The 27,367-nt window shown below is 39.2% G+C and overlaps 2 long non-coding RNA genes across 2 annotated transcripts in view; both read right to left on the minus strand.

Annotated features, from left to right (window-relative positions):
- Positions 1–3,318: 3,318 nt before the first annotated feature.
- LOC132536534 (uncharacterized) overlaps positions 3,319–27,367 on the minus strand; it is a 47,652-nt gene continuing 23,603 nt past the window's right edge. Inside the window, exons 2-3 of the long non-coding RNA XR_009548074.1 lie at positions 4,877–5,004; positions 3,319–3,895 (exon numbers count right to left, since the gene is read on the minus strand). This is a non-coding gene — a long non-coding RNA (uncharacterized LOC132536534). The remainder of the gene's footprint in view (positions 3,896–4,876; positions 5,005–27,367) is intronic.
- On the minus strand, positions 10,780–26,276 carry LOC132536533 (uncharacterized). The gene is made up of 2 exons (XR_009548073.1): positions 26,034–26,276; positions 10,780–11,076 (listed from the first exon to the last, which is right to left on the minus strand). It is a non-coding gene; the product is annotated as an uncharacterized LOC132536533 (long non-coding RNA).

The following is a 27,367-nucleotide window of genomic DNA, read 5'->3' on the forward strand; positions in this document are numbered from 1 at the left end:
AACTTGTAACAAGCACATCGTAACAAGCTACAAAAGACCTCTTTTGCTCACTCTAAGTCTATGCCACCTCCCTCTCTTCTATGTCACCATTTCAACTGCTGGCATAGGTAAGTCTCACATAATGGCAGGGGGAGAGAGAGTTCTGCATTCTCACTGAATAGCTCACCAATTCATCATGCACAGCATTCTCTTCATACACGGAGGAGGAAATGCATGTCATCAGAGGGATCTGACTTGATTCTGTGTACCTAGCATTTCCAGTGGTCATCATGGATCAACCACTCACTGTCTGAGCAAAACATGTCAACATTATGCTGAAGGGACCAGCAGATTGCACTGAACTGTAGAAAGACTGTAGGATTCTCTCAGATCATTTAATCCTCATAACAACCTGTCAGAAAAATTCATAGACACTCTTGAAAGGACAGAAAAATCAAGGCAGTGGAGTCAAATGACTTGCTTAAAGTCATATTGTTATTTAAGGAAACATATGAAATTCAAATAGTCTAACTCTAAAGCCCATCTTCCTCCCCCTCCCCAGTATTTAAGAGTCACATTTGGGAGGTTTTCTCAGTACAAGGAATATTGGTTAAGAAGTGCTATATGGAATGGATTATACATTCCCCCCACCCTTGCTTACCCACTGGTTTATTCTCATCTTCACGCTTAGTTTGCTAATGCAGGAGTCACATGTGCCTGTTGTCTTTATTCTCCTGGTTTAATCAGGAAAATAAGCCAGAAGAGCTGAAATGATTAGCTTGGGATCATTAGAAGAGGAAAGAATTTATATTCACAGTGACTGTATTTCTAGTCCATTGATTAAGCAATTTTGCTTTTATGAATCAGTTGTGATGATTGCTATGCTGAATAAAATATGGGATTGTTATCACAAAGAAAATATGAATTATTAGCTTTAAAGTTACTCTATCTATGCATGGAGCTAACTATGCAATATTTCTTATTTTTATCTATGTTTTCCTGAGGGGCACTCACAGATTCCTTTGCTCTGTTGCCACATGTCAACAATGTGCAGTATCCTGGCAAGTGACATTATTTAACTTCTACTGACAGCCCTGTTGTAGATGTAGGATGATGTTCAAAGTCAGTTCAGAATGCTTTAGGGAAGATATCAATGACCACATATACTTTGCTTTGCAGTGCTAATGCAGAAAGCAAGTCATTTTTTAGAGTTGGGCAGTAGTGTAGCCAGTTAAGTGCAGGTGGCACAAAGCACAAGGACAGGCATAAGGATCCTGGTTTGAGCACCCAGCTCCCCACCTGCAGGGGAGTCGCTTCACAAGCAGTGAAGCAGGTCTGCAGGTGTCTATCTTTCTCTCCTCCTCCCTGTCTTCCCCTCCTCTCTCTATTTCTCTCTGTCTGGTCCAACAACGAAACATCAATAAAAATGACAATAATAACTACAACAATAATACAATAAGGGCAACAAAAGGCAATAAATAAATAAATATTTTAAAAAGAAATGCATATATACACATATGCTCACCTTTGGAGAGTCTGATAACAAATGCATCAACAATCTCATCCCTTATTAATGTGTTAATTTTTTCTCTTTGTGTATACAGGGGTCAATTCATAAATTGAACATTTAACACTGATTAATCTCTATGAGTTACCTCTTGCTATGGCAAATATGATAATGCTCAACAATTGTAATTAATTATCTTGGAGCTTAACATCAAGAGAGGATGTTTTAAAGGCCAAATAATTACATTTAAGAGGACAGTAGAAGATTGAATAGGGCAGAATGGATAGAGGCAGAAGAAAGATGAGAAAAAGGAAAATATGGCAGTGCAATGAAATAATTAGGGAACTAAAATGTTGAAGAATCAGTATTATGGACCAGAGAGGTCACACAGGAGCTTATGTAACACACTTTCATGCCTGAGGTTCAGGGGTCTTGAGTTCAATCTCATAAGCCAGAGGGTGAGCAGTGCTCTGGTACAAGATAGATAGAAAGACAGACAGAGGAAAGAGAGAAAGAGGGAAAGAAAAAAGAAAGAAAGAAAAAATAAAGAGGTGGCATTTGGCTTAAATACTATGGGGTTTTGTGGATCTAGAGTGGATTCCCAAATTTCTTGAACTAATTCATTTGACGAACATTTATTGTATGTATACTATGTGTTAAGATACTGATGACTTTAGATTTTAACTTTTTACAAATCTAATCATCTTGTAACCTTAAAAAAAAGAAATGGCTCACAAGGGATAAGAAAAATGAGAAAGAAAAGGCAAAAGAAAAAGCATAAATGAAAGAAATAACAGATATACACAAGATCCCCACTGCAAACATTAATTTTCCCCAAATAAAACATGGAAAATGTTATGAATTAATGCTTTTCTCATTTTCCTTAGCAAAGATCATCTGATTATAAGCTGTATTATACAGTTTATATAAATTCTGCCCTCCAGCAGTTACTATGAGACTGCTAGAAATTAAGATTCAGGCTCTATTCTCAAAGGACTTAGACCTGCTTTGAAATTTTCAGCAAATGTAAACTACATCATGGGTCCAATTTAAGCTAGTGTTCAAGCTGGGGAAGAGTAGCCTGATTCACACTTTGGGTTGGAAGTTTAAAGAAGGGAATGGGCCTAGCAGAAGTGAAAGGGAAATGGAAGTTTTCACAGAGATGAATTCTAATGAAATCGAAGAGGAAACACACTAGGGGAGATAGGGTGAAACTCAGCAGAATAGAAATTAGTGCCATTTATCTGGGACCAAGAGGATCTGTGATTCTTGGAGCTGAAGAACAGTTACTAGGGAGCAGTAGCAATAAAGTTTGACTAAATATATATAGTGAGACTTCAGGTAGGTAAGCACCTCGAAATTCATACACAAGGAAATCCTAGAAATCTAGGGGTGGCTCATGATGATAGTGGCACGTGAAGACACAGGTTCTGGTAGAGATATCGCTAAAGAATAGGACAAGGGACATGAGCTGTTAGGCTCTTAAATTGCTGATAGGCTCTTACATTGCTCCTGTTATGAGAAATTGTAATAGCAGACATGAAGCTAGTAGATGAAATATTTCTTTCTTTTTATTTTATTTTCCCTTTTGTTGCCCTTGGTTTTTATTGTTGTTGTAGTTATTGTTGTTGTTATTGATGTCGTCATTTTTAGATAGGACAGAAAGAAAATGGGGAGGGAAAGGGAAGACAGAGGGGGAGAGAAAGATAGACACCCACAGACCTGCTTCACTGCCTATAAAGTGACTCCCCAGCAGGTGGGGAGCGGGGGGGGGGGGGGGGGTCTTGAACCAGAATCTTTAAGCTGGTCCTTGTGCTTTATACCACATGTGCTTAACCTGCTGCGCTAGCTAGCACCCAACTCTCAAGGTATTTCAAAGATTGGGTTGATAAGGCTTGGAGACTGATCTTATTTAGGTCATAAATGAGAAGGGGATATGGAAGAGGACTTGAGAGCAGCAAATGTGTATTATTTACCCAGGAAAACTCATTTTGGGATCTTGAGATAAGATGATAAATATAAAAGAGAAGAGAATAAAAGCAAAAAAAAAAAAAAAAGCAAGTTTATATAAAGCTGAGACATGCCTCAAGGCAAAAGTAAGAACTCTTCTCTCTATCTCTCTGGGGATAAACAAGGATGATATAAGTGATACAGAGGACCATCAGATAACAAATGAACTGGGTTTAAGAGGTGCTACACCAGGGTAAACAGAGCTGAGGTAAAGGGATTCTGATTATTTGGGGAAGAAGAGATCTTCAGTTGTTCACCTTGTGTATTGGTTCCACATGAACATCATTCATTCATTCTTCCTGGCTCTCACACTCAACTTGATTCAATTTGACCACTCACATGTGCCAAGCACTGTGTACATGCCATGGCAAAAGAGACAGCCCTCAGGAGATTGTCATTCTAGGGAAAGCACAGAAAAACAGATTTTAAGAACCAGTAATGGGAGCAATAAATCCAAAGTAGCATTCAAAATGGCAATTTAGGATATTTACTCAGAGATGCTATATTGGATTGGTATTATATTAAAGAAGGTAAAGATCTGAGAGCTCTTTTTCTTCCCTCAGAGATTCTCACAGGAGTAGAGGTGATTTGAATTAGGGTTAGAAGTTTATGTCTTCAAGTTCAATAGAGAAAAGACTTGAGGGCTGTAGTCATAACAGCTTGAAGTTACCCAGCATAGTAACTAAGATGCAGAATACTGTGTCCTCTCTCAATTGTGAGATGAAATAGAACAAACAAAACTGGGTTCATTTTTATGTTTTCCAATTATGATACATACCCATATACTTATTTATCCAGAGCAGTGCTCAGTTCTAGTTTATGGTGGTGCTGGAAATTGAACCTAGGACTTCTGAGCCTCAGGTATGACAGTCATTTGCATTATTCCTATGCTGTCTCCTCAGCCCTGGGACTTCACTGCTCCAGGCTAATATATTCAAATGGATAAGGAGAGTGGGGGAAAGAAAGAAATGCAGAAGGCAATGTATCACAGCATCAAAGCTCCTTCCTGTATGGTGGAGGTTGACCTGGAGCCTGGGTCACATGCATAGCAAAACACACACACTATTCAAGGGAACTATCTTTCCAGCCCAAGAAGCAGATTTTTTTCATCAATCTATGACATAAATTGATGTTAGTTCAAATCTCACTTCAAAGGTTTCTAGCACCAGGCCCAGGCCAACATTCCTTTATGCAATATGAATATAGTAAAGAAAGTTCTCCAAGCAATTCTGCTTCCTGTTGACTTCTAGAAAGTACGTGAGAAGAAAACCAGAAAATCTAGTACTGGGAAGTCTCTTCTTCATTGTACATGGAAACTCAGGTTTGATTCAGCTTGTCAGATGCTTCCCATATGTGTGATTGGGCTGCTGGATACTTAACTTTATGGAAAGGAACCGGAAGCCAGAAGCCCTCTCATCAAAAGCCAGTTCTTAGGCTTGTGTGACATGATGATCTTTCATCCCTGAGGCCTCTTTGATTTCACTTTCCAGAGAGAATCCATTGCACTACTTATGGGGAAAGGTAGAGAGAAAAAAAAAGTTTAGGAAGTCAGTAGTAGCCTAGGTTTAGACATTAGGAAAACAAACGTAGGTTTAAATTCTGCCTCTATAATGTCATTAATCTTGGATGCATTATTTTTTTAAGTCTTTGCCAGCTCATGTAGACTGGACATAAGAATAACACCCTTTTCAGATCAACAATGGTAGAGAATGTTGGATCCTCCAAAGGTCTGTTCCACAGACATTGTGTTAAGTAGGTAGCAGGCACAATGGTAAGTAAGTACTTACCATTGAAAAGAGAGAGACAGGATGAGAGTATGGATCGACCTGTCAATGCCCATGTTCAGCGGGGAAGTAATTACAGAAGCCAGACCTTCAACCTCTGCATCCCACAATGATCTTGGGTCCACACTCCCACAGGGTTAAAGAGTAGGAAAGCTATCAGGGGAGGGGATGGGATACGGAGGTCTGGTGGTGGAAACTGTGCAAAGCTGTACCCCTCTTATCCTATGGTTTTGTCAGTGTTTCCTTTTTGTAAATAAAAAATTTTTAAAAATATAAGAATAACTCCCTCTTCCTATGGAGCTAGTGCAAAACAAATGAGAGAAACTATGTGAAGTACTTACTTACCATTGTGCCTGCTACCTACTGTGTACTTAACACAATGTCTGTGGAATCAGAGTATGACTATGTCCCTGTTCCCTGTGCACACAAAGACTCCAAAGGGCTGCCTGCATACTTCTTTGTTTCATTCTCCTGGCAACCCAACTCAAATACCAGCTAGTGAAGCATAAGTTCTCGCCAATAGGTGGAATCATCTAGAAGGTATTGTCACAATGCAGTGTGGACCCCGTTTTGAACCCCCACTGTTTTGTTTTCCTGCTAATTTTCTAACTAATCCAACAATTTGAATAAGAGTGCTACCCTGTGGCTCCCAGTCCTCCTCTTCCTCTCCCCTCCCCCAACCCTACTCCCCAACACACACACCAGAAGATGAAGAAGTGGGGCCATGGCAACCCAGAAATAAATCCTGCCCAAGAAGTCATGTAAGAGAGACCACAAAAGATAAAGGCTCTTTGCCATTGAAGATTTTACTCTGTAGTTTCCAAAAAGTAAGAGAGCACTGCCAACATTTTTTTTTCCTTCCTTACAGGCTCTGAATTTAAACATAGGACACTGAATGGCTAGAGCCTTGGCCCACCAGAATGCCCAGGGCTTATGCCAGTTCTAGGAGTTCGAGTTTCTGCCCAGTAGGGTTGTAACTTGAACTTTCTATTTCTAAAATGCTTATTCTTAGTAGCCAACACACATTCTGAGGCACAAAATTCTGAGAATTATTGCACTTGTCAGCTGCTAAGTCACATGCCCTTCAGCCCGATCCCTTCCACTGGTATAATAGTACTTCTGTTAGAGCCTATGAATTTCACTGTCAAATGAAAATTGGCATCCCTTATAATGCCACCCAGGGCTTGCCATAATCACCCAGAAATACACTGTCAGGCCTGTCAAAATTAATCAATTTTCAGGATCCCTTAGGGTTTCCAAATACAATGACTGGTAGCAAATTAATAGATACTCTGGATCATTCCATTTAACTTCATCAAAGAACTGACCCCGTGATGGAAATTTAGTTTAATTAGGATAATATCTCATATTTAAAGAGTGCCTCAAAGCAAGGCAACCCACAGATTTTTATCTCTTAATTTTCTAAAAAGCACCACATGCCATTTAGAGCCAACATTTAATGAATGGTTATGTCTGTCCCCATTCTGTGGATGAGAAGCTCTCGCTTTCACCCTGATAAGTGAAATGAGGATCACAAAGGAAGGGGTTTGGGTTGAACCAGGGGCTGGAGATTCACACCTCAGTATTGACACTATTTACTTAGTTCATGACTGTGAATTACCAGTAGCACAAAAATACATGTGGATTATTTAAAAAAAAAAAATTCTTGCAAGCACTTAATGAACAGGGTATCCTGTATTCATGGTGAGGTAAGGCTGTAAATAGATGTGAGCAGTGGAATGCTGGATTGGACAAATATAGAATGGAGTTTGTGCTCAGCAGTACTGCACTCCCCTACAGAGCCCCATGCTGGTATGTTAACAGGTCTGTTTGGGAGGTTTTTTTTTTTTTTTTTTTTTTAGCATGATAGTACAAAGAGCCTTGTGTTAAGGGCTCAACACTACTATTTATACCCTGTGACCCATTAAGCACTCATTCCTTCATTGGGGTTCTCCCAACATCTCAAAAGAGGGGGAAAAAGGGAGAAAAAAATAGCCTGGCTGGGGGGGGGGGGGTGTGGGAGGTGGTGGTGGGGAAGCAGTTCTCATTTATAATACTTGAGTCAAGAATTTGGAAACATGACCCCAGCCAAACTCTTCAGAGGACTAGTATCAAATGTTGTTATTTTTGGGTGGCTTGAAAATAAGACTGATTGAGGAATGGACAAGGTGCCTGTGTGGCTGTGGCAGGAAGCAGGAGTAGAGTGGGTGAGGGAATCTATCAGGAAAGGATCCGGGTTCCGGTCTTAGAGCTGCCCACTTGGGCTGGCCAGCAACCTAGCCAGAAGAACTGGCAACCAGACCAGCCATGACCTTCACCTCACTTGGTCAATTTCCCTCCCCTGCAGAGGGATGTGAGATGTCAACATTCCCCTCCAGGTTTCCCATAGGCAATATGACACTCTTTTTCCTCCCTTCTACTCTGAGAAGTGAATCTTGGAGAAGTTTAAACTTTGGTCCCTCCCTTCAGGAGACTTAGTTTTATTTAAATAGTTAGTATTCTCTTTCAGAGTGAATTGCCTTCCCCTTTTGGGAAAGATGCCCACTGGAGATATTTTTATGCTGTCCGTTGAGGGTGAAAGGGAATCCTGGCTTAAGATAGCTCAGTAATGTGCTCTTCCAGCCCATGGTGGTATGTCAGTGTCAGAACTGAGACTCTGCCCATGTTTGGGAACATAACTCACTGTTCTGTCCTGTTAGATCTCCCTTCCAACTCAACACACACACACACACACACACACACACACACACACACACACACACACACACTCACTTGAACATATACACTTGACTCACTGACCAGATGATTATCTGCTGTGTCATGAACTTTGAGTGCATATATGAAAATTATTCTTTGTGAGCACAAGAGAGATGTGTGTGATATCCTTTTGTGAAAATAACTAAGAAAGAGATCAAATAAACTTTCCTGAGCATACACTGACATGAAAGGCAGTAAGACTTAACTCTATTCTTGTATTATTCACATGCCCTTAGAGTTACCTTAGATGAAAAGGTCCTTAAAATATTTAGACTACATTCTTGTTTGTAAGAAAAATCAATGTTTAACTGCCTATGAACCCTGCAAAATATAATATTTTCTATTCTTGGCACAAGTGTCAGGTTTTCGTGTCTCCCAGACTTTGCTTCTAACTGATCTGTGTGCTGACTGGCCCTTCCCATAAGATTTCTACCTGTCCTTTAATCTAGTTCAAATACTAACTTCAGACAGCCTTCTGTGGGTTCCACCTCTGAGCTCTCAATGCTGGGGCCAGGACTGGATCTAGTCAGTGTAAAGGATGTTGATAAAATGCATGCAGGCAGAGGAAGCAGTTACCAGCCAGATGCAGTGTTGCCAGTTTAGAAAGGGGAAATATGTATTAGACCAAGTGAGAAAAAATAAAGGAAAGTGGAAAGATTTGGGTTAGGAAAGCAGCAAGCCACAATTTAGATGATCTATAAGCTAAATTAAAGCACTTAAGGACAATGGGAAAGTATGGTTTTAAGTACAAGGATGAGTCTTGTTTGTGCCTTAAGCAATATATCTAATACAGTGGCCCTTAAGTGTTTGCAAATGAATCTAACTGACCCCTGAACAGCACAAGATTGTGCACATTTTCTTATAATCAGACAATATAAACTTACAGTTTTGATACATATAGCACAGTATGGCACATTTCCTTTTTCTTTTGATATCCTTAATAACATTTTGTTTTCTCTAGTTTGCTGTAAGAATACTGATAATGTGGGTGGGGATATAGCATAATGGTTATACAAAGAGACTTTCATGCCTGAGGCTCTTAAATCCCAGGTTCAGTCCTCCACACTGCCATAAGCCAGAGCTGAGCAGTGCTCTGGAAAAAAAATAATAAAAAAATAAATAAAAACCCTTAAGAATACAGATAATGTAAAATGTGTGTTAATTGACTGTTGATGCTACCAGTAAGCCTTCTTGTCAATGAAACAATAGCTCAGTTTTGGAGAGGTTGAAAGTTATACTTAGAATTTTGGGTGGGTTGTGGAGACAGTATAATGGTTATGCAAAAGACTTTCATGCCTGAGGCTCTGAAGTCCCAGGTTCAATCCCACTATAAAGGAGAGCTGAGCAGTGCTCTGGTATTTTGCTGTGTCTTTTTCTCTGAATCTGTCCTTAAAATAAATAAATAAATAATTATACTCAAATTTTTTACTTTACTAGGAATCTTCTGCATTGTTTGAATATCAGCTGTATTTAACATCAGACAATAGTAGTAGATATCTCCAGTAACTTCTACTACAGTGTTAGTTCATGTCATATTTTTTTTCATTTGGAAGTTGTTATGGATTGAGTGTTTTTCTCAAAGTTTATATCTTTTTAAAACATTTTTAAAATTTTATTTATGTTCCCTTTTGTAGCCCATGTTGTTTTTATTGTTGTTGTAGTTATTATTGTTGCTGTTATTGATGTTGTCATTGTTAGGACAGAGAGAAATGGAAAGAGGAGGGGAAGACAGAGAGGCGGAGAGAAAGGTGTCTACACCTGCAGACCTGCTTCACCACCTGTGAAGCAACTCCCCTGCAAGTGAGGAGCCAGGGGCTGGAACCAGGATCCTTATGCTGGTCCCTGGGCTTTGCACCACGTGCGCTTAAACCACTGCGTTACCGCCCGGATCCCCAAAGTTTTTATCTTAAAGCCCCAATCTGATGGTATTTGGAAGTGGCATCTTTGATTTGGATAAAGTCTGAAAGAAGAGGGTGAGAGATTGTAGAGTCCTCTCTGACATATGAGGATACAGTAAAATGAGGTCATCTGCAAGTCAGAAAGGAGGCTCTCCCTAATAACTGTATCTACCAGCATCTTAGTATTTTACTCCCAGCCACCTCACAACTGTGAGAAATAACTCTTGTTTAAGTCTATTTTACCTATGGAATTTTTCTATAGTAGCTTGAGCTTAATAAATGAGACAGCCACAGAGTGTTAATATAAATAAAAGAACTTTTTTTTGTCTTTTAAAAATATTTATTTATTCCCTTTTGTCACCCTAGTTGTTTTATTGTTGTAGTTATTATTGCTGAATCCACTGCTCCTGGAAGCCATTTTTCCCATTCTTTTGCCCCTGTTGTTATTGTTGCCATTGTTGTTATTGTTGTTGGATAGGACAGAGAGAAATGGAGAGAGGAGGGGAGACAGAGAGGGGGAGAGAAAGATAGACACCTGCAGACATGCTTCACCGCCTGTGAAGCGACTCCCCTGCAGGCGTGGAGCCAGGGGTTGGAACTGGGACTCTTATGCCGGCCCTTGCTCTTTGCACCACCAGTGTTTATCCCACTGAGCTACCACCCAACTCCCTGTTTTTGGTCCTTTTCAGGCTCTTAATTCCTCATCAAAATATACTTGGTGTCAGTGGACATGAACCTCAAGACTTTTGGTTGCTCATTCATAGAAGTATGAATCTCAGATGCAACATGGGTAAACATTCTAGAAATTATACCATGGAGTCTAAAATGTATTTAATCCACGAAATTCAGCAAGTAAGATACATTTATTTCTTCAGAATATGGATCTTAGAATTTGGACTTAACCATCATTTGTGCTCAAGCGTGTAATATGCCATATACCTCCAAAGGAAAAATTGGTTTCTTTTTATAGTGATGCTAAGCTTACTGCTATTATGTAGCAACACAGTTTTCAGAAGGATTTTATCTCTTTGCCACAAATACTTTTCTCCCATGCCATGTTGTCCATTTTCCTTAGGAACTTTTCTTGGACTTCATTCATTTGTCTGATTCTTGATGGTTTGGATATAGTCTAAAGATTCCACTCCTAGAACAATAAATTGGTACATTTTAAATTGTTTCTTCATAGATTATTAGACAAAGAAACACACAGGTTTTATTCTCATCCATTGTACTTGACCTTTGTTTGGACGTGCAAAAATAATAAATATATTATAAGCTATGAAGTATGTTGTTTGTCCATGTGGTTTCCTATAGAAGAATGACATATGATTCCTTAATTATACCTCTCCTCCTAATAACTTCTAACACCAAGAGCTGATTTCCACCCATTGCAACACAAAGCAGAGGGGTGAGAGAAAGGAAAGTCCCCAGCAACTCTCTGTCACATGAGGGTGATAAGATGTGCTTGGGGCTGTGTCTGGGTACTCTGGAGAGTCAGGCAAAACTAAATGCCTTAGCTTCTAACTCTTACTTTAAACCCCTCTGGTACTTCTTAACGATGATAAATCTAGAACTACCCTTAGCAGTATATTAATGCATAGCTTTGGTCAAAAATGTCTAAGTCCTTTTGTCCCTTAAGCAGTTTTCTGAAACATGGATATTACCTTAAATTTATTCAAGTAGAGGGATGGCTAGTCCAACCAAAAGACAAAACCTTCCCTCTTTATTCTTCAAAAATTTGAAAGTGAAATTATTTTTTTATAAACACATCTTTTTTTATTTTTTAAATTTATTTATATTTTTATTTGATAGGGCAGAGAGAAATTAAGAAAGGAGGGGAGATAGAAAAGGAGAGAGAGTTGCAGGTGTCTATCTTTCTCTCCCCTCTCTGTCTTCCCCTCCTCTCTCCATTTCTCTCTGTCCTATCCAACAACAAAGACATCAATGATGACTACACCAATAAAACAGCAAGGGCAACAAAAGGGAATAAATAAATAATAAAAAATATTTTTAAAAAAGTAAAAAAAAAAAAAAAAAGGAGAGAGAGTGGTCTGGGAGGTGGTGCAGTGATAAAACTTTGGACTCTCAAGCATGAGGTCCCCAGTTCAATCCCCGACAGCACATGTGCCAGAGTGATGTCTGGTTCTTTCTCTCTTCTCCTATCTTTCTCATAAATAAATAAATTAAAAAAAAAAAAAGGAAAGAAGGAAAAGAGAAGAGAAGAGAAGAGAAGAGAAGAGAAGAGAAGAGAAGAGAAGAGAAGAGAAGAGAAGAAAAAAAGGAGAGAGAAAGAGAGACACCTGCATCACTACTTCACCACTTTGGCAGCTTCACTCCAGCAGGTGGCTTTCAGGGACCTGAACCCAGGTCTTTGAGCATAGTATGTGTGTGTTCAACTGGGTGCACCACTGCTCAGCCTCCAAAATTCTTAAGAGCCCACTTTTCTGCAGCTTTAGAGGGAAGAGGTGTAGGTCTCTAGATTTTTGTGCCACTCCCACTCTGGCATGCTCTGGTTCCCTTGAAGGCCTTCCTCTGCTGAGTGACTGACCTGACTGTCTGCAGCTTCAGGAGGCAAAGCACAGGAGTAATTTAGTTTTCTAAGCCTAGGAAAAGGTATCTCCCACTCACATGCATAAGCATCCCTTCAAAACTTGTTTGTTTAGGTGTAAGCTATCTGCCATCATGAGAATGCACTCAGCCCACACCCTTGGTCTCCTGACTCTGGCCTCCGCAAAAGCTCATATTCACTTCCTTTTCACCATCCCCCTCTTTGTCCCCTTCACATGGCCTCCCAGACGGGACTTTCCTCTTTCACCGGCAAACACCAGCCACATGACTGAGTCTACCAATTCTGAAGCCATCACATATACTTCTAGGTGATATTTGTAAAATAAGCTAAAATTGTTCACGAAAACTAGACAATAATGGCAATGTTTGACCCTATATCAGCACTCAGGAGACATTTGTTTTGCTATCCTAGAGTTCAACAGTGGGCAAGTGGTGGCACACCCAGTTAAGTGCACACATTTCCAAGCAAAAGGACCCAGGTCTGAGTCCCCGCCCCATAGGTGCAGGGAATGGTGAAGCAGGTCTACAGGTGTCTATCTTTCTCACTCCTCCTCACTCCCCCTTACCCTCTAAATTTCACTCTGTCCTATAAAAAGCAAAACAGAAAGAAAAGGGGGGGAATAACAGAAAAAAATGGCTGCTGGATTTGTAGTGTCATTACAGAACCCCAGCTATAATTCTGGTGGCAAAATTAAACACACACACATATATATACATATATATACAGAGAAACAGAGGGGGGGGTTCAACAGCTGGGCTCTTGAGGAAAGCTTGTTAAAAATTCAGTCATGGGGCTGGGCTGTAGCACAGTGGGTTAAGCGCACATGGAGCGAAGCCCAAGGACAGGAGTAGGGATCCCGGTTGGAGCCCCCAGCTTCCCACCTACAAGGGGGTCACTTCCCAAGTGGTAAAGCAGGCCTGCAGGTGTCTCTCTCTTCCTCTCTGTCTTCCCCTCCTCTCTCAATTTCTCTATGCTCTATCCAACAATAGTAACAGCTATAACAATAACAACAACAACAACAAGGGCAACAAAAATGGGGAAAATGGCCTCCAGGAGCAGTGGGTTGATTCGTAGTGCAGGCACTGAGCCCCAGCAATAACCCTGGAGGCAAAAAATAAAATAAATTAAATTCAGTCCTAATCATTAGGCCTGGATTGGGACAGAAGACTGCATTTCCTACAAGCCTCCAGGCTATCCTTGCCCCTCAGTTTCTTATCAATAGAAGGAAGAAAGTGCAGGAGGAAGATGAGGAAAGAGAGTAGATTATGCATTAGATTACGCATAATTACCCAGTTTTTCTCTTTTATGTTCCTCATCAGAAAAATCAAAACAGGTGTATGTGAAGCAGATGTATAGAAAGGTTAGTGGTGAGTCTTTATATTTTAATCTTTTACCAATTTATTGAGGAAATTGTTGATTTACAAGATCGTTTGTTGTTTCAGGGGTACACTTCCATATTTCCCAAGATAGATATCAGCATATCTTACTCTCATCCAAAAACTGATCCTCTTTCAAATGGTAAGTTTTTTTTTTTAATTTTTTAAATTTATTTAAAAAAGGAGACATTAACAAAACCATAGGACAAGAGGGGTACAACTCCACACAATTCCCACCACCAGATATCAGTATCCCATCCCCTCTCCTGATAGCTTTCCCATTCTTTATCCCTCTGGGAGTATGGACCCAAGGTCATTGTGGGATGCAGAAGATGGAAGGTCAGGCTTCTGTAATTGCTTCCCTGCTGAACATGGGCGTTGACTGGTTGATCTGTACTCCCAACCTGCCTCTCTCTTTCCCTAGTAGGGTAAGTCTTTTTAAAGAGGACTTCACCCCAGCTTCTCCTGAGGGATTTTTTCTAGCTTTCACAGATTTTCCTATAGAAAGCTTGATCCAATTTGGCACATCCTGAAACACTGCCAGTCTTTTCTCACATACTAGGAAGATGTGACATGCCCATAGGCACTGGACATGGAAGAAGAGAGTCATGTGATTGTATGTTAATTTTATCACAAACTCACTGACCAAGTGTTGTCACTCCATGTCCTTGGGGGGCAGGGGGGAGGAGGTGATGGGCAGTGTTTCCTTTAGAAAGTAATAGAATTTTTTTTGTTTGCAGAGCTTGTGTTTAAGCCTCAAGATGTTTGGTGCTTTCCACCTCTGATCTTCCTAATTTATAGGATAAACCCTAAAGTGCAAGCAGACTCATGGAGAATGTCCTTAATTAGTGTTACTTTCATTATAAAGAAGGCACATAATCTTCTGCAGTTTTATGCCTAGTTCCAAGTAATGTGTGCCAAAATTCTTTTGTTGTTTGTTCCTATGTTTATTTCTTTATTCCTATATTCCTATGTTTATCTATTCATTCCTATTTTGCTTGTTCCTTTGTTTATCTCTTTATGTTTATAATTAATTTTATTTAATTCTGACTTGTGATTAATTTTATTTAATTCTGATTTGTGATGTGTGTAGTTTTGTATTGCACCTTTTTATTTAGCACTTTTGTAAATATTTTCCATAATACTATAGAGTCATTATCATTTTAAATTCTTGAATAACATTATATAGACTGGTTATACCAATACCTAGTAACTCAGTGGTTAATGCAGTTAAATATTTACTATTTGAGTTATTGCTAAAGCTTACAAATATAATTGTGCTAAAATCTGATTTATCGAGTATGTATTTGTATATGGATATGATACATTTAAATTATCTAATAAACTTGAAATCTATAACTAGTTACTAGTAATGGTTTACAAGATTGTAATATTACAGGGATATAGTTCCACATGGCACTTACCATCAAAATTCACACACACACACACACACACACACACACACACACACACACACACGCCACCCCAAGATAATCACCACACTTTACACAAAGTCTTAGAGATAGGTTGGTTGCTCCTTTTTCCCTAATTTTTTTTTGCAAGTTCATATGTTTCAGTTCTTTATATTTCACATATGAATGAAACAGCCTGGTGGCTGTCTTTCACCTCCTTACTTCACCTGGCATATTTTTGCAGTTATATAACAGGTGAGACAATGAAAGCATGCAACAAAGAACCTCTAGGTAGAATCCATGGTCTGTCAGTCTGTGCTATGAAGAGTAGGAAGAGGAGAAACAGTGGGGTCCATGGTAGAGGGATCTGGACTTTCAAAGGCCAGCATGAAGAACCACTCACTTGGTCATCAGACTCTGCATATATGCATGTGACCCCTTTATGCATCCCAAACTCCTCTTCTAAACTGGGGGACTGTGTCCACCTTAAAGGACTGCGATGAGGGCTGACCTAAATACATGAGGCAGTCAGTAATGTGGCTGTCCCAGTGCCACTGAACACTCAGTAAAACCTGGAAAATACCACATCTCATCCAAAAATGGGGAGAGGAATATTCTCCATAGAAGAAATCCAAAAGGCCAACAAACATGAAAAAATGCTCCAAGTCATTGATTGTCAGAGAAATGCAAATAAAGACAACAGTGAGATACCATTTCACTCCTGTGAGAATGCCATACATCAGAAAAGGTAGCAGCAACAACTGCTGGAGAGGTTATGGGGACAAAGGAACCCTCCTGCACTGCTGGTGGGAATCTAAATTGGTCTAACCCTTGTGGAGAGGACCTTCCTCTCCTGAGGATATATCATAAGGAACCAAAAACACCTATCCAAAAGGATTTGTTTATCCCTATGTTCATAGCAGCACAATTTGTAATAGCAAAACCTAGAAGCAACCCAAGTGTCCAACAACAGATGAGTGGCTGAGAAAGCTGTGGTCTATATACACAATGGAATACTACTCAAATATTAAAATGGTGGCTTCACTGTTTTCTGCCCATCTTGGATGGAACTTGAAGGAATCATGTTAAGTAAGATAAGTCAGAAAGAGAAGGATGCATATGGGATGATATTACTCATAGAAGTCGAAAAATCAAGAACAGAAGGGAAAACACAAAGCAGATCTTGGACTGGACTTGGTGTACTGCACCAAAGTAAAAGACTCTGGGGTGGGGGAAGATGTGGTGGAGAGTTCAGTTTCTAGAACATGATGGCAGAAGACCTAGTGGGGGGCTGAATTGTTCTGTGGGAAACTAAGAAAATGTTAGGCACTGCATTTTACTGTCAAGTGTAAACCATTAACCCCAATAAAGAAGTTAAAAATTAGGGAGTAGGGCGGTAGTGCAGAGGGTTAAGAGCACGTGGTGCAAAGTGCAAGGACCAGCTGTAAGGCACAGGTTTGAGCCCCTGGCTCCCCACCTGCAGGGGAGTCGCTTCACAGGCAGTGAAGCAGGTCTGCAGGTGTCTCTGTTTCTCTCCCCCCTTCCCCTCCTCTCTCCATTTCTCTCTGTCCTATCCAACAACAACAACAACAACAATAATAATAACTACAACAATAAAGCAACAAGGGCAACAAAAGGAAATAAATAAATAAATAAATAAAATTAAAAATATAGCACAAGTGTCAATGATCCCAGTGGTTAAGAAGCTGTCCACTCCTGTCATTAATTAACTGGACCTTGGGACTGTATACCATATGTCAAGGCATTTAAAAATTATCAACTGGGTTGGGTGGTGGTACACTTGGTTGAAAGCATACAACATAGTGCTTAACCCAAGTTTAAGCCCTCAGTCCCCACCTGCAAGGGGAAGCTACATAAGTGGTGAAATAGTGTTGTGGGTCTCTTTCTCTCCTTGTAACTCCTTCCCCCTCAATTGCTCTTTGTTTCTATCCTAAATAAAAAAAATAAAATAAAATAAAATAAAATAAATGCTATCAATCCAATTACTAGGCTGTAAAAAGGTCTATTCTGGGAGTTGGGCGGTAGTGCAGCGGGTTAAGCACACATGGCACACGAAGCTCAAGGACCAGAAGAAGGATCCCATTTCAAGCCCCTGGATCCCTGCAGGGGAGTCGCTTCACAGGTGGTGAAGCAGGTCTGCAGGTGTCTCTTTCTCTCCCCCTCTCTGTTTTCCCTCCTTTCTCTATTTCTCTCTGTCCTTTCTAACAATGACAACATCAATAACAACAACAATAATAACTACAACAACACAAAATAATAACAAGGGCAACAAAAGGGAAAATAAATAAATTAAAAAATTTTTTTGAAGTTTTATTCCATCTTTCTACATTATTTTTGTTTTATTTGGTTTGATTTCTACCATGGTTATCGCTGGAGCTTGGTGCCTGCACTTGAATCCACTGCTCACAGTGGCTGTTTTTTCCTTTCCTTTTTTTTTTTTTTTCCTTCTTTATTTGATAGGATAAAGAGAAATTGATAAGGGAGGTAGAGATAAGATAGATAAGAGATAAGATAGATAAGAGATAAGAGATAAGATAGAGATAGAGTAGAGATAGAGTAGAGATAGAGACACCTATAGCACTTGCTTCACTGCTCATGAAACTTTTCCCCTGAAGAGCCAGGAGCTTGAATCCAGGTCCTTGAACATGGTGATGTGTGTGATTAACCAAGTGTACCACTGCCCAGTTTCTCTGCTTTTAGATAACTTCACAACAACAGCAATAAAAAAAAAAAACCAGGAAGATATTTATCAAATTATAGTTTATCTGACTAAAATTTGACAAAATATCAAAGAGGAAAAAATCTGATAATTTGTAAGCCTATCTGGGATGTTGTTTGGCTTGACTAGCAATGTGGGGACGAGTAATAAGAATAAACCTGTAAATTCATAAATTATTATACATTTATTTAATAAAATTCACATTTTTGCCTCCATTTCAGCAAAATTATAATTATATTCCTTAATCAAAAATTTTCACATAATCTGCATTCCATTGATAGCAATAATCTAGCAGATTAAAAAGAAATGCAATTACCTGAAATATACAAAATTTGAATATATTTTAATCAATATGCAAATTAATGTTAATGCAAGAAGATAAAAATGTAATTATTTCATTTTCTAGAAAATTTTTTCAAAACATTAGAAATTATCCACTATAGCCAAAATGCAAACTACAAATTAATTAGTAAACATCAAAAGTTAACATTATTTAAATAGATCTCAAGATAAATTTTTTTTTATAATTTATTTTTTTATTCATGAGAAAGATAGGAAGAGAGAAAGAATCAGACATCGCTCTGGTACATGTGCTTCTGGGGATCGAACTCGGGACCTCATGGTTGAAAATCCAATGTCCTATCCACTGTGCCACCTCCTGGACCACTCAAGATAAATTTTCAATAGAATACAAATAAAGCCTACTCACAAATATTATTGTCCATATTGTAATAATGTGCGCTGACTTTGAGTCTGTTCTGGATTATTTCTCAGTACCTTGCCCATCCTGATGACTTGCTTTTAGACATTGGGTTTAGGGTCACTTTTGAACCCTACTTGTTAAAGAAAGCCCTCCTTTCTCACCACTGGAGCCTATTTCAGCACTTGACCAGCAGTTGCGCAAAAGAATTTCCTTTCTAGAAGGAAGTCCCCATGACACAGAACAGAGGGACCAAAGCCTGAAAGAAGAGAAATAGTCAAATACAACACAAACCCATAGCTGCATTCAATAAGAATCTTGTCAACTATCATTAAGTTACTAGTAAAATGTTAAATGAAATTTTATCATAAAAAGAAAAAATTCTGAATTTCGCCCTTTTTTCATTATCTTTGAAGATCAACTGAACTTTATACTCTTAATTCTTTTTGATAGAGACAGAGAGACAGAGAGAAAGCAGTGGATTCATAGTGTATGCTCTGAGCCCCAGAAATAACTCTGGATGCAATAAAATAAAATAAAATAAAATAAAATAAAAATAAAAACCTCACTGGGATAGTGTGTTGTTTTGCCATATGCAGAGTCTAGGTTCAAATTATGCCAAAGTGGTAAAGCCTCAATGAAAGAAAGGAAGAAAGAAAGAGAAAGGAAAGGAATGGGAAGGAAAGAAAAGGAAGAGAGAGAAGAAGAATGGGAAGGAAAGGAAAGAGAAGGGAAGGGAAGGGAAGGAAAGGAAAGGAAAGGAAAGGAAAGGAAAGGAAAGGAAAGGAAAGGAAAGGAAAGGAAAGGAAAGGAAAGGAAAGGAAAGGAAAGGAAAGGAAAGGAAAGGAAAGGAAAGGAAAGGAAAGGAAAGGAAAGGAAAAGAAAGGAAAGGAAAGGAAAGGAAAGGAAAATAAAGACTGTTGTTATCACAGAGGTCAAAGTCACTGGCTTCCCTAAGGAGTTCACGTTCATCTTGCCCTGGTTAAGTGGGAACTGGAACACTTGGGTGAGTCACACTTATCCCACTTGGTAGGTAGTGGAGAGCATGAAAGATTTTAAGTAGAGAGGGGATATGATGAGAGCTCCATTTAGAAAGATATATCTGACAGTAACAGAGTGTATAACACATTAGAGTCAAAGAGGTAGGGAGATAAGAGGTAGTCAAAAAATATTATATCATCTTTGCATGGAAGGAATGAAGATCTGGGCTAAAAGAAAAAAAAAATTAGAACAGCCAAGGACTCAGTGATATCCCTACTCCATGCCTGTTTAGCCTCTATTTTATATTAATAAATCTCAGCCAGACCTGTTGTCCAATAGCATGGGTTATCTCTAGAACATAACCAATAGTCTTGGGTCTCAGGTTGAGATTTTCTTAGGCATTTTCAGAGGCAATAGAAGTGCTACAGGAAGAGCACAGTCCTGTTGCTGACTGAAAGTGCTTGTGAATTCTGTAGACATAGTACTAAACACCACGCAATTCTGGTGAACTAGAACAAAAGAAAGAGCCAGCACGCATGCGGCATAAGATAGAGAAAAAGGAGGATATGCCTCATTTTGTCATTCAGGAGATGGGACCAGATACCAAGATGTTGGGTTAGCATCTGTGTTAAACAAATATCTTTTGTTTCATGCTTAGTTTTTTTATAGAGTGGGTTCTGCCATGTGTCATATAGTGAAGAACATACAAAGAGTAGTACCCTTAATAACCCTGGGTTTTTGTTGAGTCTCCCTGCAAATTGTTGACCAATCATGGCTGTAATAGTGCAGATGAAGTGTTGGGGGGTTCTCCATTTTGTAGATAGCTAGTAGGCATATTTTAGTTATATTTCAAAGGGCCTGTAGCTATAGTAGGTTTTTTTTGGGGGGGCAGCTTGGAATGTTCCTACTTATGATTACAAAATGTGAGCTCAGATCTATAGGGATGCAGAGATCACATAGGCTCCTAAGCTGAATATGGGCCCCAGACCAAATCAAATCGATGGGGTTTACAGTCAACAATATTTATACCCCTTTCCCATAATTAGGGAGTTACTCTCTTCCTTAATCCAGCTTTCTGATCCTTTTTCCAGCCATGACATCATCTCCCCAGACAATAACTTGGATCCACCTGCATATCAGATTTCAGGCTCAGAGAAAAAAAAAAGAATCCTTTTTATGAGTCAGCACTAAACATGTTGGATGCATTATTTCATTTAGTCTCACAACAGCTCTGTGAAGTACATAGTTTTTTTTTTTTTTCAAGTATTTAACAAATGAAGAAATTGAGGGGGAGAGAGCTGAAGTAATATGGTCAAGGTCATATTGCTGGTAAGCTGTCTGACTTTCAATCCTGTGGTCTCCCCATTTCCATTAGTCTGTAGCCCATGGTTTGTTCTTCCTGGGTTCTTGGATTCTTCTGCTTCTTCTTCGGCTAGCTTTGTACCACCTCTCAATTTTGATGGATTCAGAACTCTAGGAGATAACATTCCCTCTGTCAATCTAAATCCCAAGTGTCTCAAAAAGGACAAGGAAGTACCCAGAAAGAAATGACATGGTAGATGCTGCAGAAAGCTTCTCAGGTGTTTCCCATAGAATTGAGGGCCTTTGATTCCCCAGCTTCCAAAAGAGTTGACTGCTGAGGGCTCAGAGCTGAGATATTCACTGCAAGAATCAGCATTACTTAATGGAAGTCACTGAGCATGTCTGCTCAAAGGTGTGGTCTGTGTTGAAGATATGATCATGCATTCCCACTTCCTGGGAGCAGCCCCACCCAGTGATTGGTGGATATAATAATAATAATAATAATAATAATAATAAACAGTTTTCTAGTGTCAGTTGGGGCCAACACTGAAGAATCGTCCCAACTCCATAACACCTTGTGGGCATGGCTTCACAGCTCAGCTACTCCCTTCCCCCAAATCTGCTTCTTTCACTCCCCATCAGCTGTTGGTCCCAAGACCATTGCCTCTTCCCTATCCTATATGTACCCTATTTTTTTTTTTTACTTCTGGTGAAAATTTTACGCTATTTCTCTAATTAAATTAGTGTTAAACTAATCTTTCTGACTGATTATCTTAACCTGTGACCTGGTTTCACAAGCTTTTCACCAAGTCTTGGCTTTGCTATCTGTCACATGTATGGTCTTGTGAAAGCCACATAGCTTCTCTGGCCCTCAGTGTCTTCACTTATAGTTATTGTGTGATTCTGATGAGATATAGTTGGCATAGTTTGTCAAAATGTAAAGCACAATATAGATGTGACTACTGTTGGTAACTTCATGGTTGTATTATTATTATTATTATTTTTAGATGTTATGATCATAGCAAGGAACTGGAGAAGACCAACCACCTGTTAATGAACTTGAAAGAATAAGAAATCCCCGGTGGGCAGGGGTAGACAGTATAATGGTTATGCAAAGACACTCATACCTGAGGCTCTGAAGTCCCAGGTTCAGTCCCCTTCACTACCATTAACCAGAGCTGATCAGTTGGATCTCTGGCTGGAAAAAAAATCATAGTTTTCTTTCCCTCTTGCTCCTCCTCCTCTTCTTCCTCTTATTGTCACTAGGAGCTCAGTGCCTGCATTACTAATCTACCACTCTGAGTGACCATGATCATTGTTTTCTTACTTTATTTTTATTTTATTTGATAGGACAGAGAGAAAGTGAGAGGAGACTGGGGATGGGGAGAGAGAAAGATACCTGCAGACCCACTTTACTGTTCATGAAGTGTCCCCTCTGCAGGTGAGGAGCAGGAACTCAAACGTAGGTTACTAAACACAGTGACATGTGTCACTGATCCCCCAGTATTAGCTTTCTTATCTGAGTGAGAATGATAGTATCTCTAGACCTTTTATGTTTTTGTACCAGACTGCCCAAGTCACAAGATCTAGAGAGATATAATACACTCCATCACTCCAAGATGTTTCAGGAAGTCGGGCAGTAGCTCTTTTTTTTTCCACAGGTGGCAAAGGATTTGCACATTTTCACCCCTATTCCATCTCCTAAATCATCTAGCTAAAGCCCTGGGTTTCTACTTAGAATACTAAGATTCTGCAAGGTGTAATTCATCCTGAATTATTGCCATGTTATGGAAGCAAACTTTGGTCCAATACTTCTATTCTACCCAAATGTGATACTCAGTATGTTTAACTTTGTCACACTGGATTTGGGGATTGAAGTGCCATTGTTGGGGGGAGGTTGTCTTCAAATAGAAATGTGAATGTTTAATAAATTCTACTGTATCAATTTTTACTTTATAGGTGATATTTGGGAGGGAATATAGTTTTTAAAAACTCATCCTGTTCCAAAAAGTTCAATTTTATTTTGATACTTACATGCAAAATTACAATTAGCATCAATTTCTATATATTATGGAGGCTAAAATTTTTCAGAGATAATATATATATGTATTTTTATATGAGAGAGCAGGAAAAAGAGACAATAGCACACAATTCAATTTAGGAATGTGTGATGCCCAAGATTAAACCTGTGACCTCATACAAATAAGTCCATTGCTATAACTCTGAGCTATCCCATAGCTTCTGAAGCAGGGACTTAATATTTTTTTTCTCATATGTATATGCTTTTATTGTAGTGGGCATTTCCAAGTTGATCAGAAATGTAAATATGTTGAGGGAAACAGGAAGAAATTTCAGGAGGTTAGGGGACTAGGCCAGTTCCCAAACTTTATTAAGATAAATCAAGGGTAAATGTGAGCATTTTCCCCTGCTGTGTCCTTCTCAGCATGCACAATTTTGGTTTAACTCTGCATCTACCTTGACTGGATGAGTCCATGAGCTATGGTGGTTCATGGTGGTGAGAAAGAACACTTTTGGGATGTGGGTAGTGGTGCACTTAGTTAAATGTACACGTTATCATGCCCCTGCTCTCCACTTGCAGGGGGAGCTTCATGAGCAGTGAGGTATTACTGCATGCCTTTCTTTTTCTTTCTCCTCTATCTCCTCCTTCCCTCTCAATTTCTCTTTCTCTCTCTCTCTCTCATATAAAGTAAAAATAAATAAGACATTTTTAAAAAAGAGAGAGAGAAGAATACCAAAGGAGACCATCTGAACCCCAAAAAGACAGGACTAGAACAACTTCAGGAATCCCCCCTTTGTTGACATTGTTGTTGTAGTCGTTGGATAGGACAGAGAGAAATGGAGAGAGGAGGGGAAGACAGAGAGGGGGAGAGAAAGACAGACACCTGCAGACCTGCTTCACCACTTGTGAAGCGACCCCCCCCCCCCTGCAGGTGGGGAGCCAGGGGCTTGAACCAGGTTCCTTATGCTGGTCCTTGAGCTTGGCGCCACGTGTGCTTAACCGGCTATGCTACTGCCTGACTCCCAAACTTCACAGGTACTTTACCTAAGTACTCTTAATTGCATTTTTCCCCATCATAGATCCATTGATTTTATAAATCTAAAGGGGATTTACACAGACTCACAGATCTAGATTTTTTTTTTCCTCTTAACTTGTGCTCTTTCAACTGTGTAGCCCCTTAGCTTAATGTCAGTTCTTTTAAGGTGTTTCTTTATGAGGGGGAGAGGGAGAGAGGAGAGAGAGAGAACACTCTGGCACACGTGATGATGGGGCTCAAACTTAGGACCTCATGCTTGAAAGTTCAATACTTTATCCCTTTACCCACTGTATTACACTTCTCCACAACCACTAATCTCAATTTTCTAATGGAATTTTTGGAAAATTTTGTTTCCATGGTTTTACCCATTGACCAATCTCTATACACTGTTAATGTTTAATTTATTATCCATTTATCTATCCATCATCTATCTATACCTATCATGATATGTGTGTTCATCTGACTCTCCAGTCATCTGGATGGATAGATACAGTGCACAAAGGAAAGAATATTGGGAAAGGTTTGAGGCTACCTGAATTCAGTTTCCATGCTCATTCTAGGTTAGTTGTTGAATGCCAGCAGGTTATCTAGTCTATTTGCAAGTAAGTTTCCACTTCTATTCAATATAAAATGGAGGGTTTAGACTAAAGGTTTTTTTAAGATATGGTCTAGTTCTAACGTGGTTCACTGTCACACCGATTTTTTTTTCAAGTTATATTTTTGTTTGATTTTCTTGACTAGGCAATTCATTTCACATTTGTGCCTCTTTCCTTTACAGACAAATTTCATGTTCCTTGCCTATTGGATTGGCTAGGTTTCTTTAACTCTAAGTAATATAAATACCACCCAAATTCACACAATCAGAAGATTGTTGGTGTATGTGGTTGAAGGACTAGACTATAAACATAAAGCTGAAATAGTAACTATAGAACCAAGGCCTCTGAAGAACTAGACGGTGCCAGCACTAGGAATCCACTGCTCCTGGAGGTCATCTTTTTTCCATTATTGCTACTGATGTTATTGTTGTTGTTGCTGCTATATTGTTGTTGTTGGACAGCACAGAGAGAAATTGATAGAAGAGAGGGAGCTAGAGAGAGCAAGAGAATACTATCTTTTAAATATTCTATTTATTTATTTTAGGTTGTGGACTTTGAGCACATTATATAGCCTCTTAAACCTCACTGTTTCATCTGAGAATTGAGCGTAGTTTTACCTATATCAACAAATTTACTGTGAGGATTTAGTTGGTACAAAATGCCAAGCACAAAAGAAGGTTGTTTGTTACACTAATATACTGCTGCATCCAACAGGTATATAGTAGTAATCAATAAACTCTGAACTAAAATAATGCCTTCTGATGCTTAATTTGTACCTCTTTCCTCTGCCCCATGGATGAAAAGCAGATGAATATTAAGAAGGTAGCTGATGAAACAGTCAGTGGAATTGAGTAAGCAAGACTATGGAGATGACATTTCTGGATCCTTGCCATTGATCAATAACCTCTTCTATATCTTATCTATTAATATTCCTGTTTTACAAAAGAGGAAACTGAGGCATAGAGTAACTTGCTAATTAGGTTACAGGATTCATGGGTCATATAGCCTCTCCCTAACAGGCCTGGCTGTTATACTGGGAAAATAAGCAGCTTGTCAAAACTTTCTGGATGAACTCTATTAATGTCCCTCCCTCTTCATTGCTTAGCAGACTATGGGCTCATAGTTGGTACTCACTCTCTTCAAATGCATGAACGTCAACATTGACAGTTGATAGTCAAGAAAATGGAAACTTGTAGAACTCAGACTCTACCCAAATGTAGATGAGTCTGAAGTTACACAAATAAGATTTTCCAGCTAAATATCTGTCACTGCTGCCACTGTTAATTACATGTCCCATGTTTATGCAACATTAGATTGATTTCGTTACAAAAGGGAAAGCGAATGCAGATCTACTGGAAGCATTTACCTTCTCTCTTTCTGAATTCTTCCTTTCTTTCTCTCTTTCTTCCCAATCCAGGCATTTCAAAATCATAAGGGTGTGTTAGGTCATCCCTAGACCTGTTTCTCTTTGCTACTCAGCCTGGCAGTCTGGCAGTTTGCTCTGAATTTCTGCAGGGTGTCTCATTCTTGTAGCTGCGGCAGAGCGGTGACTCAGCTTGTTGAATAACTAACTCCCTTTTTCCCAGTATGACATGTCAACTTTATTTCATTGCTGTGGCATGTTTCTTGCCCTGTGGCAGATAAACAAGGCAAGCTCGTCAGGAAACCAGAGTAAATTCCCTACTTCTGAGTCGAAGTGGGAGATCTGCCAATTCAGACCTAGAAGACTTGCTCTTTATATCTTGCTTAATATTCTGAGGAAGTTGTTTTTCTCTTCGTAGATCTTGCTCCACTCCCTCACCCCTTGCACAGCTTCCACTCACCCACACACATTCCTTAAAAGGATTCAACCATGGAGATATATTTAAAAATATAAAGCCCAAGATTTTTGGGCTTGTATATATGATACAGGAGAATGTCTGTATCATTGACCTGTTTTAACACTGATTATTTGTTTCTGCAAAATTTGCTGAGTTTAGTGTTTGTAATACTGTACACAGTAGGATTCTATGACTATGTCACAGCTGTAAATTCATGTAGAACTATGTGGTCATGGAGGCAGCAAGCAAGAATGAATAGAAAAGGCAGAAGTTTAAGGTTCTTGAGTCTCACTTTCAATATTTCGAAATGGAAATTAAAAATAACACCCCTTAGATTTGTTATGAGAATCTAATAAGAATATATAAAAAGTAAATGTAAAAAAACATCCTTGATCTATAGAAAGGCAACCCTTCACATGGACTTGCTGCATCGCTCTCACAATACTGTCCTCTGTCTTAATTATCTCTAGTGGGAAAGCAAGATTATAGTATTTGTCACTAATTCATACTGTAAAAAGTTTGAAATAGTGAAAATGTAGGGTTTGTTTGTTTTGCCTCCAGGATTATCTCTGGGGTTTGGTGTCTGCACTATGAATCCACTGCTCCTAGAGGCCATTGTTTTCCATTTTGTTGCCTTTGTTGTTATTATTACTGCTGTTGTTGGATAGGGCAGAGAGACATTGAGAAGGGGAAGGAGAGACAGAGAGGGAGAGAGGAAGATAGACACCTGCAGACCTGCTTCACTACTTGCAGTAAGACCCCCTGCAGGTGGGGAACCAGAGGCTTGAACCAGGATCCTTATGCCAGTATTCGTACTTTGAGTAGTGTGAAAGTGTATTTTTACATATGAAATTTATATGACTTTTTAGGAGGAGGAGAT

Source organism: Erinaceus europaeus, unplaced genomic scaffold (assembly GCF_950295315.1).
Source record: "Erinaceus europaeus unplaced genomic scaffold, mEriEur2.1 scaffold_342, whole genome shotgun sequence".
Lineage (NCBI taxonomy): Eukaryota > Metazoa > Chordata > Mammalia > Eulipotyphla > Erinaceidae > Erinaceus > Erinaceus europaeus.